Source organism: Marmota marmota, unplaced genomic scaffold, assembly GCF_001458135.2.
Source record: "Marmota marmota marmota unplaced genomic scaffold, marMar, whole genome shotgun sequence".
NCBI classification, from domain to species: domain Eukaryota; kingdom Metazoa; phylum Chordata; class Mammalia; order Rodentia; family Sciuridae; genus Marmota; species Marmota marmota.
The window spans coordinates 926317-936300 of NW_025999998.1; the positions used below are offsets into that span (position 1 = coordinate 926317).

The following is a 9984-nucleotide window of genomic DNA, read 5'->3' on the forward strand; positions in this document are numbered from 1 at the left end:
AGCATTATTATTTCTGGCTTATAAAGTCTGTTCCAACATATAGAACTCCTGTATGTACTATGACTGATGCAATCTCCCACAATTCTTTGCCAACCCAATAACTTTTCCTTTCCATGTTTATCATTACATTGTTTACATTGTTTTTTAATTTCTTCTTTCTGATAAGCTCCTCAACAACAGAGATCCTGTATCATTTCTGTTGTTTTCCCATTGTAGAACAATGTGACATATGTAATAGGAACTCAAGAACTGATAAATTAGAGAAATGACTGTTTGCCCAAGTCTGTTACACATAGCTATGTATATGGCATTAAAAAACCAAACCAAACCAAAAGAAAAACAAGTAATCTTTTGAATGCCTGTGGAAACACACAGATTTCCTTAAGACACTTAAAAGATCTTGTACTTATTCCCTTGTTTAAAGTTCACTGTTTGGGTACTTTTTGTATACTAAACTCATTGTCAACTGTTTTATAAAGATACAGAATTTGGTGACTCTGTCACATTTAAAGGGAGTTGTATGCCAAATATAGAAATATGTACAATACAAGGTTGAATGTGACAAATGCTGTAAGAAGCTCTAAACAGAGGATTATAATAGTCTGTAGGAGAGACAGAATTATTTCAGCAATCTTTATTTCTTCTTCATTCATTCAACAGTATTTTGGGAATAGCTATTATGTTACAGGCTCTACAATAAAATATCATCTCTATTTTCAAAAATATTACAGTCTGCAAAGAGTTGGAATGTAGTTGGAAATGCAGATAAATGGATAATTCTGGTACAATGCACTAAACACCAAGATAGGACTAGACCATTGAAAAACACCTGCAAAACTAGGCATTAGGGATATGAAATGAATAACACTGAAGCTAAAGCATCACTTTAGATTGTCTATTATGTTGAAAATATCTTTTTCCATCATATATATGCTGAGCTTATTACTTATATGCATTATTTTAATTAATTTAAGATAAACACCCCCAAATATAATTACTTAAGGAATAGATCTTGCCCGACTGTATAAAACACAATTTCATAATTTTCTAACTTTGAAGAAAGAAATATGGTTGTGATTGGACCTGACACATGTAGTAAATTAAGAAAAAGTGGGTTGCAGAGAGAATGTTATAATGAATTACATAGCTATGAAAATAGTCATAATAATTCATCAGCCTGATGCTAGATAAATTTGTGCTATATTTACATTGCATCTATTCAGTAGAAGTAAAAGGCTGTTTATACATAGACATACATATGCACCAATGTACAGGATGGAATTTTAGTGACTTAGATCAAATAGCACATATGAAAATAAGTAAATAAAATAATACTGTTAACAATCATAAAATGAGGGCATGTAGAGGGAAAAGGAGCAGAGATTTTAGCCACAAATATTGGTATAGTTGTTAAAATTAAGCACCACTTTGGCTCTGATCCTCCTGGAAACAAGAGTAGAGACATTACAATATAAAAAGCATGTTGATAATTGTTCCTAATAATTTAACAGGAACGATGGCACTTGTTTAAACTGTGACAGTTGTAATTCTGAACCGAATACAAAATTAGAAAGTTAAATATCAAATAACAAAAATATGTAAAAAAATTCAGAGAAAAAATTTGGGTAGTAGAGGAAGCAAGAATTTTTAGCCCGCACTATGTATTTAAAATCTGTACTTCCCATTGAGTAGAGTTGTGATTCTTGCACTTTATTCCTTTCAACCCTTGATTTACAAAGGAATAACTTTTCTAAAATTATGTTTTAATTGATGCATTATAGCTATATATAACATTGGGGTTCATTTTTACATATTGGCATGAAATAGGATTTCCTTCAACTAAGTCCCCAATATGTCCCCCTTGCCTTCCTCCCTCCCTCTACCTTTTTCACTTCATCTGTTCTATTGGTCTTCCTTCTATTTATTTATCATTTTTTCTTAGTGCTTTAATGATATACATAAAGGTAAAATTCACTGTGGTATATTTGTAATGTATGTAGGATACTTTGGGAAATTTCATTTTACTGTTCCTCCCTTTTCTCATCTTTCCTCCTTCTCCCTCAATCCCCTTCCTCTGCTCCACTGATCCCTTCTATATTCCTGGGTTCCACCTCTCCTTTTTACCCCCCCCCCATTCTGATCATATAAGAGAAAACATTTGACCCTTGATTTTCCTAGTGTAGCTTGCATCACTTAACATGACATTCTCCAGTTCCATCAATGTAACAGCAAATGCCATAATTTCGTTTTTCATTATGGTTGAGTAAAACTCCATTGTGCATATATACACATCCCATTTTCTTTATCCATTCATCTGGTGACAGGCATTTGGGTTGGTTTCATAACTTGGCTGTTGAAAACCATGCTTCTATAAACATATATGTGTATGTATCACTATAGTAGGCTGTTTTTAGTTCTTTTGAATAAATATAGCAAAGTAGAATAGCTGGGTCATATGGTGGTTCACTCCCTAGTCTTTTTTTTTAAATACTTTTTTAGTTGCTGATAGGCCTTTATTTCATTTATTTACTTACATGTGGTGCTGAGAATCGAACCCACTGCCTCACACATTCTAGGCAAGTGCTCTACCACTGAGCCACAACCCCAGGTCACTAGTGTTTTGAGGAATCTTCATAGTGCTTTCCACTGTGGCTCTACTAATTTGCAGTCCCCAGCCAGCAATATATGAATATACCTTTTTTCACACATCCTCAGTGATATTTATTATTATTTGTATTCTTGATAATTGTCATTCTGTTTGGAGTGAGGTAAAATCTCACTCTAGTTTTAACTTGCATTTCCCTGATTGCTGGATATATTGAGCATTTTTTCTGTATGTGTTGATCATTTGCATTTCTTCTTTTGAGTTTCTTTTTTATTCTTTTCCCCATTTAATAATTGGGTTATTTGTTATTGTGGTATTAATTTTTGAGTTCTTTATGTATTCTGAATATTAATTCCCTAAGGCCCAGGTGGCAAAGATACCCTATTTTTTTTAGGTTCTCTCTTCATGCTTTTAATTGTTTCCTTTGCTGTTTAGAAGCTTTTTAATTTGATGCCATCCTACTTATTGATTCTTTATTGGCTTTATTTCTTAAGCTTTAGGAGTCTTGTTAAGGAAGTCGGTGCTTGCGCAAATATATTGGAATGTTGACTGTGCGGTTTCTTCTAGCAGTTGCAGAGTTTCTGATCTCATTCCTAGATCTTTAATCCATATTGAATTGACTTTTGTGAAGGGTGATAGGTAGGAATATAATTCCATTATTATACATACAAATACTGAGTTTTCCTAGCACCTTTCTTTAAAAAGCCTATCTTCAATGTATGTTTTTGGCATGTTTGTTGATTATAAGATAACTGTATCTATGTAGATTTGTCTGGTTTTCTAATCTATTACAGAGGAATAACTTTTGAGACCAACTTAAGGGAAGACAAAATGGGGAGGGTAACAAATACCCACTCCAAAACAACTGGACTGACTTAAGGTTAACTTTGCAAATAAGGTCACATTACAGAGGTGCTCTTTGGAAACCACAGATACATAATATGCTATAAAAGCACATTTTAAAATTTATCACTTAATGTATTTGAAGTTTGATATTCTGAATATTTTTAAAATAAAATTTTACTATTTACATTAGTAGTGCCAAGAAAACTAAAATTCAAAAAATTCTGAATATGTAACAGGTTTTTTTTTTCTTGAGAAATACTAAAAGGTATTTTATTTTGATTTTGTAAACAATGTGAATTAAGATTTAGAAAAGTTTGGCTTGTCATGTTATTCATTGAAAAATGGGTCTCAGCATATGAAATATGAAGATGACTTAGAGTATCTAGACTCTTAAAGGCACTTATAGCTCATTAAAAGAGGGAAACGATTTTCAGAGTTTGACAATGCTGTTTAGTATATAACTGAAGGGAGGAAAGCAAACATACTATGTAAAGATGTGTGTGGGATGTAGTGCATGAGGATTGCCGAGGAAGGGAAGAGGCAGTTTCATAGAAGCATTTGTAGAGGAAATAATATTTCTTACAAGTTATAAACCTTGAGTGAGATATAGCTATGTGAAAGTGAAAGAATAAAATTCAATAAAGACTGTTAGTAATATTGATTATTTCTATGGGGGTAAGGGACAGAATGAAATTGAACCCAACTCATAACATATTCATAATTACTTTCTGGACTATAATTTTAGAAGAATTACATTAAAATACTTAGAAGGTAAAATGAGAATATTTTCACAACTTGGAGTAAGGGAGAATTCACTAAATAAAACACAAAGAGGAAGAAAGAATGAAAGGAAAAAAGACAAATTGGGTTACATTAAAATTAAGAACTTCCATTCAGAAAACCCCGTTATGATAATTATAGTATGCTGGTTGAGAAACTATATTTCTATATTTCTAACATGTAATAGGAGGCTAATGAATTAGTAATATAAGAGTTCAGATAGAACTCAAAATCAAAGAGAAAAAACAACCTCCAATAGTTCACAATAGGGGAATCCAAATGGTCAATTATTCTATGGAAAAGTACTCAATCTTGCAACACTACATCACAAAGAAGTGGTAAAGTTTTTTTTTAAGTCTACCAATAGAAATTGTTAATAAGAATGCAAAACAATTGAAAATTTTTATACATTGTAATGTGTGAAAATAAGTCAAGATGTTCTTTTTAACAAAACATTGAGGCCTTATATACTAAAGCTTAAGAAATATATTCCATAGCTTAGTAAATTCTATCTACCCATATCTATCTGCTATATTAAACCTATGAAAACTCTTAAATAGGGATTCAACTACTTATACATGAATGTTCATGCCAACATTGATCATAATCCTTAAAGCCTGGAAATAACACAAATGCCCACAAAAGTCGAATTGTTGAATGGCAAAGTATCCATGTGATGAGTACTATTGAGCAAAGCAAATGAACAAATTACTGTGATGTTCAACAAAGTTAAATTCTGTGTAATATTGAATAAAAGACACTACATGCAAAAGAATACACACAGTATGTTTCCATTAACATGAGAAATAGGCAAGTGCAAATTATTTTAAGGACATAAAATGTGAGGCAAAATCTAAGTCTAGAAAACAAAATACCCATTGCGAGGAACTTTAACACAGCTGGAACCAGAAGCGAAAACATCTGCGTTTCTCTGCATTTTTGCCTCTTTTGGGCACTTCCAGCTGCCAAAAATGGAAAGGAAGTCCACTATCCAAGAAGAAAACATATTTCATTGGAAACCAGATTTACCATTTTAAAAGAAGAGGTGTGGACCTGAGAATCAACTGGTCCCACTGATTCTTATCCATTACAAAATGAGAAGTGGGAAATTATGTAGACGTGGGCCCCAAAGGAATCCTTGAAAAATGGTCACTAGTTCGTATTATGTCCAGTTTTTTATAATAGCATCACTTATTTTGCATTTGTGCTAAAAGTTTTCTTAATACTTATTTGAATTTTTTTTCTAAACATAATAAATCTTAATGCTGAACACTCTTGTTGAATTGATTTTTGTTTCTTGTTTATTCAGTTCTTTCTTCTAGGCTACTTACTTGCAGTATGTTTTGTTTCTTTGTTTGTGAACACTCTCACAGTACTATGCCAGGATAAGTGGTCCAAGAATACTTTTAAGGAGGGCTGAACACTCACTAGAAGCTGTTTCCATCTGAATTCTGAGAAGCAGTTTTAGTACATGGGCAGTAAGAACACTTGGTGGAATGACTTGTCTCTCAAGACAGACCATCATTTTTCAGGTTACTGGATGCAGTGGCTTACCTAGCATGTGGAAGAATTCATAATGAGATGAGACACTAAGTAAAGAAGAATCGATGGAATATGTTTCATTTCTTAATTAATGTTATATTGGAAATAGTCTACTTATTTATAAATATAGCCTTCATTATTCTTTTTTCAACTATAAGTAAATAAAAGCAGTAACAACAACAAGGGATTCTATGACATAATTGACCTCTGAAACACATAAAATATAAGTTTTTTGACAGGTCAGAGAGCTTTGTTCTCTTGTGTTCTATGATATCTGCTTTGGAGGACAAGTTAAAAGCCAAGTCAGAGAATAAACCAAAATGTTTATGGATCATGTAATCTCAGTTCTTTATTTTAGAGAGGACAAAACTGAGGACTGAAAGATTAGGTAATTGCTCAGGGTCACAAAACAAAAAATGAAATCTTGTGGTATTTTTCTCTCTCTTGCTCTTTGCACTGAATCACCCCACAGATTTAGAATTACTATGTTACATTCTTTGTTCTGTGCTTACTCAATCTGTAGGTTTCAGCATATATTAATTCAATAAATATTAGATGACTGCAGTATGTTATCAGTATTCCAGGAAGTAGGAATACAAAGATGATAGATGCATGTAATCTTGTTTAATATGAACAAGTCACTGTGGAGAAAGAACAAATTAATTTCTCCAGTTCTGATTATTAAAATTAATCACAGATTGTAGAAGGAATATCAGGCTCCTCCAGGTAGAAAATGTTATTATATTTGTTGCCATATCTTAAATATATTGGCTACATAAATGCTTCAGGTGTTTTGTTTCTAAATTATAAAACAATCCTAATAAGTGCTGGTATCACTTTACAAATGAAAAAAAAAATTAAACTTGCCCAAGAGAACCACCTATTTTAAAATAAAAACCATGGCTTTCAACTATGTGTCTATTTAAAACCAAAATTAAGATACCATTAAAAGTTCCAAGCTGCTAATAATGACTATCATTTTTATGTTGAAGAAAAGTTTACATACCCATGGAATTAATAATTAAGAGAACTTGAAAAAAAATCAACATGAGTGTCATTAGGAAATACAGTTACATTTTCCTGGACAGATTTTATTCCTGCTCACACCAAACACATCCATACACCCCAAGTCCTTCTACTTCTTCCCTAAGATTAGCGCTTTCTAGGGTCTGCTCAGTCCTGTTCAATAGAACTTTCACATTGATGTACTGTATTTGTATTTCTCTAAAACTGTAGCCACTCATCATGAGACTGTTGAACACTAGAAATATGGCTAGCCAACTAGAACTGAATGTTTAATTTTTAATTGAGTCAAAGAAATTTTGAATGTAATTTAAATAGGATGTGACTATTGAGCATTTAAAACATGGCTGATGGCATGGATGTTTTGAATTTCTAATTTTATTTTCATAAAATTCAAATTAAAGTAGCAACATTTGTTTACTGTTTAGACGGTGGCTAATAGATAGTGCAGGAAATGCACTTTTAGATGTGTATGAATGAATTTTTTTAGGATAGGTGTAATCCCCAGAATTGAATATAATAATTTATTTGAATGTGACAAATTTTAAGGGAGGTAAGATACTATAAGATACTATAAGATACTCAGGAAATTCATTAAAGTCGTATGAAACACTTTTCTGGTGGGGAGGGCATTTAAGGTCTTCATATTTTTATATTTTCTAATGAGACACAATAAGAAAGGAAAGGTCCCTTTTTGCAAGTACCTGGGAAACAGTATGGTAGATGGGCAAATAAGTAACACAAATCATAAACACAGCATACTAAGTGCTATAATAAGATAATCATGAAGAGTTACTGAATCTGCTTATCTGTCCCTACTGTCCAGCCAGTATTGTGCCAAGTGCTCATTTGCATTATTTCTTTAATTCTCGCAGCTATCTCTTTCTGCTTAGTTACTCTTGTTTTCTACATTGTTAGTTACTATTATTTTCTACATTTTACAGATAAACAAATGCAAGGTGGAAAAAAAATGTTAAGTACCTTGCCCGAACCACCTAACTATGAGTAGCTATACCGCTCTGTAGCTTTCTAAGCTTTAAAGATTGGAGAGAAAGGTCAGACAAGGTTCAGAGAAGGTTCAGAGAAGGCAATGAAACATTTATAAAGGTATATTTCTATTATATCTTCCTGGTGGATTTACTAAGCACTAGGGATTGAGGGACAGTTTAAAGAATCTTAAAGTCAAATTACTTTCACCAGGACTCTGAAAGTTTTATTATTTTTCCTCCATCATCTACTTTTAATTAATAGGCCATCTAAATTGATCTGTATTAATGGTGATTGGATTTTAATGTAATGTAATGTAAATGGTGATGCTGCATTATATGAAGCATATTAGCGTAGTCTTAGATTACTGTTTTAGAATTTTAGTGATGACTTTTTTCCCTGTTCTTTAGTGCACTGAATCTGAATGAGTCAAAAGGGCACTCTATCTGCAGATTAGCTTTACACAGTATTGGAATTAGCCCATGTCAGAAGCAAAGACTATACTGAAATCCAACTATGAATGTGTGGGGTCCAGTCGGAAAAGAAAATGCAGAGGCCACTTGTTCAAATATGGTTAAAAAATTCAACAAAGTAACAACTGAGCATTGAACCATGTGCAAGACTCTTCTCTAATCAGGGTCCTCTGTAACTGCACAGGTCACGAGCTCATGAAGATAGCCCTGATGATATTTTGCTATAAAATATTTATATACATGTTAAAATGTGACATAAATACACATACTGTATAGTCAAGAAGTCTGAAGCACTTATCACTCAAACACAGAAATGACCTCAACGTCTCTTTTGCAAGAAGCTGGTCTAGTTGCCTACCTTTGCATAAGGTAACTCCTGTCACTGCATGTGATAGATCTGCAGTGAAACATTTAATTCAATCAGAGCCCATCAGATTTCTCTCTTGAGATTTTGAACCAGGAACATAGAAGCATACTCAAAGCTTCTAAAATGTTGAAGCTGTACAGGTGTTGATATTTAAGGACAATTATTAAGGCAGCAATCTAATCTCTATGAATAAAAATATATGGGATAGTGGGATCTAAAACCATTAAGTCAGTTTTACATGTTGCTGGATTGTGGAGCCCATAGTAGGGTATAGAGATAACAATGAGAGAAAAGAGAGAGGGAGAAACTTCTGAGGGTGGGGAAAATGGGGAGAAATGTTGGCTGGGGAATAGTCATTTAGTGTGTTGCCGCAGTCTGGCTGGGCACAAATCACGAGCCACTGAAGCAGGAACAAATTTTATTTTTGAACTCCACCAGCAACTCCTCCTATTAAATCAGAGCATCCACTCATCAACTGTACTTGAAACTTGATTGCTACTCCAAAGTAGCATGAGAACTCAAAACTAGCAGCCAAGGCAGATAGTAATGCCTCGCCTGTCAATCAATACTGTTGGCAAAATGCCAGGGGCCATACAGACTCGGCCATGGCTCTCAGCATCTCCCCCCTTCTGTTTAATTAAACAACAAGCAATGTGGCTTAGGGACCGTGCCTGTTAGGTTGTCCAATACAACATATGGTCATCGGATGAGCTGACCTCTAGGCGTCAGCCTCCTGTCTTAGGTTGGTACCACTGCAATTGGATCATACCCGTCACTGACTACTGGTCCAGCATACAGCCATACTTGTGGATAGGCCTTTGCACCAGTGGGGGGGTGAGGTTCTTTGCCTTACCTCTTTTGGCCCCCAAATTTGGCCTTGGTGCCAGTGGGGAAGAGGTCCTTTTACTCCTGTGGGAATGATTTGAACTCCCATCTCTGGAGTTAGTACTACTCTGGCGGAGGTGCAGATGTCCAACCCTGTGTTCCCTCTGGTTCGTCTGATGAGAGATCTGATGGATAATGTGTCCTGGGCACTACCCTGATGGTGTTGCTGGGTTCCTCCAGTGCCCCATATATTTGTGGTCATGGGCCCCGGAGCATTGGGCCCCCCTGTCCGTTTTTTGGCAATGGAGCCCGATCGTGGGTAAACACCTGGTCCTTGTCCATTTTTTGATAACGGAGTACCCTCTATGGTGGTTTGAGAAGGGCATTCATTAGCCCAATGTCTCCCTCTACGGCATCGTGGGCAAATACCTGGTATTCTACTCCTTTGATACCTAGTTTTGTTAAACCCTCCTCCAATGGGGCAATTCCTTTTAAAATGTCCTGTTTGTTCACAATTGTAGCATGTTCTTGGCCTG

At 34.4% G+C, this 9984-nt stretch overlaps 1 protein-coding gene across 50 annotated transcripts in view; it reads left to right on the plus strand.

Annotated features, from left to right (window-relative positions):
• Ptprd (protein tyrosine phosphatase receptor type D) overlaps positions 1-9984 on the plus strand; it is a 2156260-nt gene that overhangs the window by 55357 nt on the left and 2090919 nt on the right. The window lies entirely within an intron of this gene.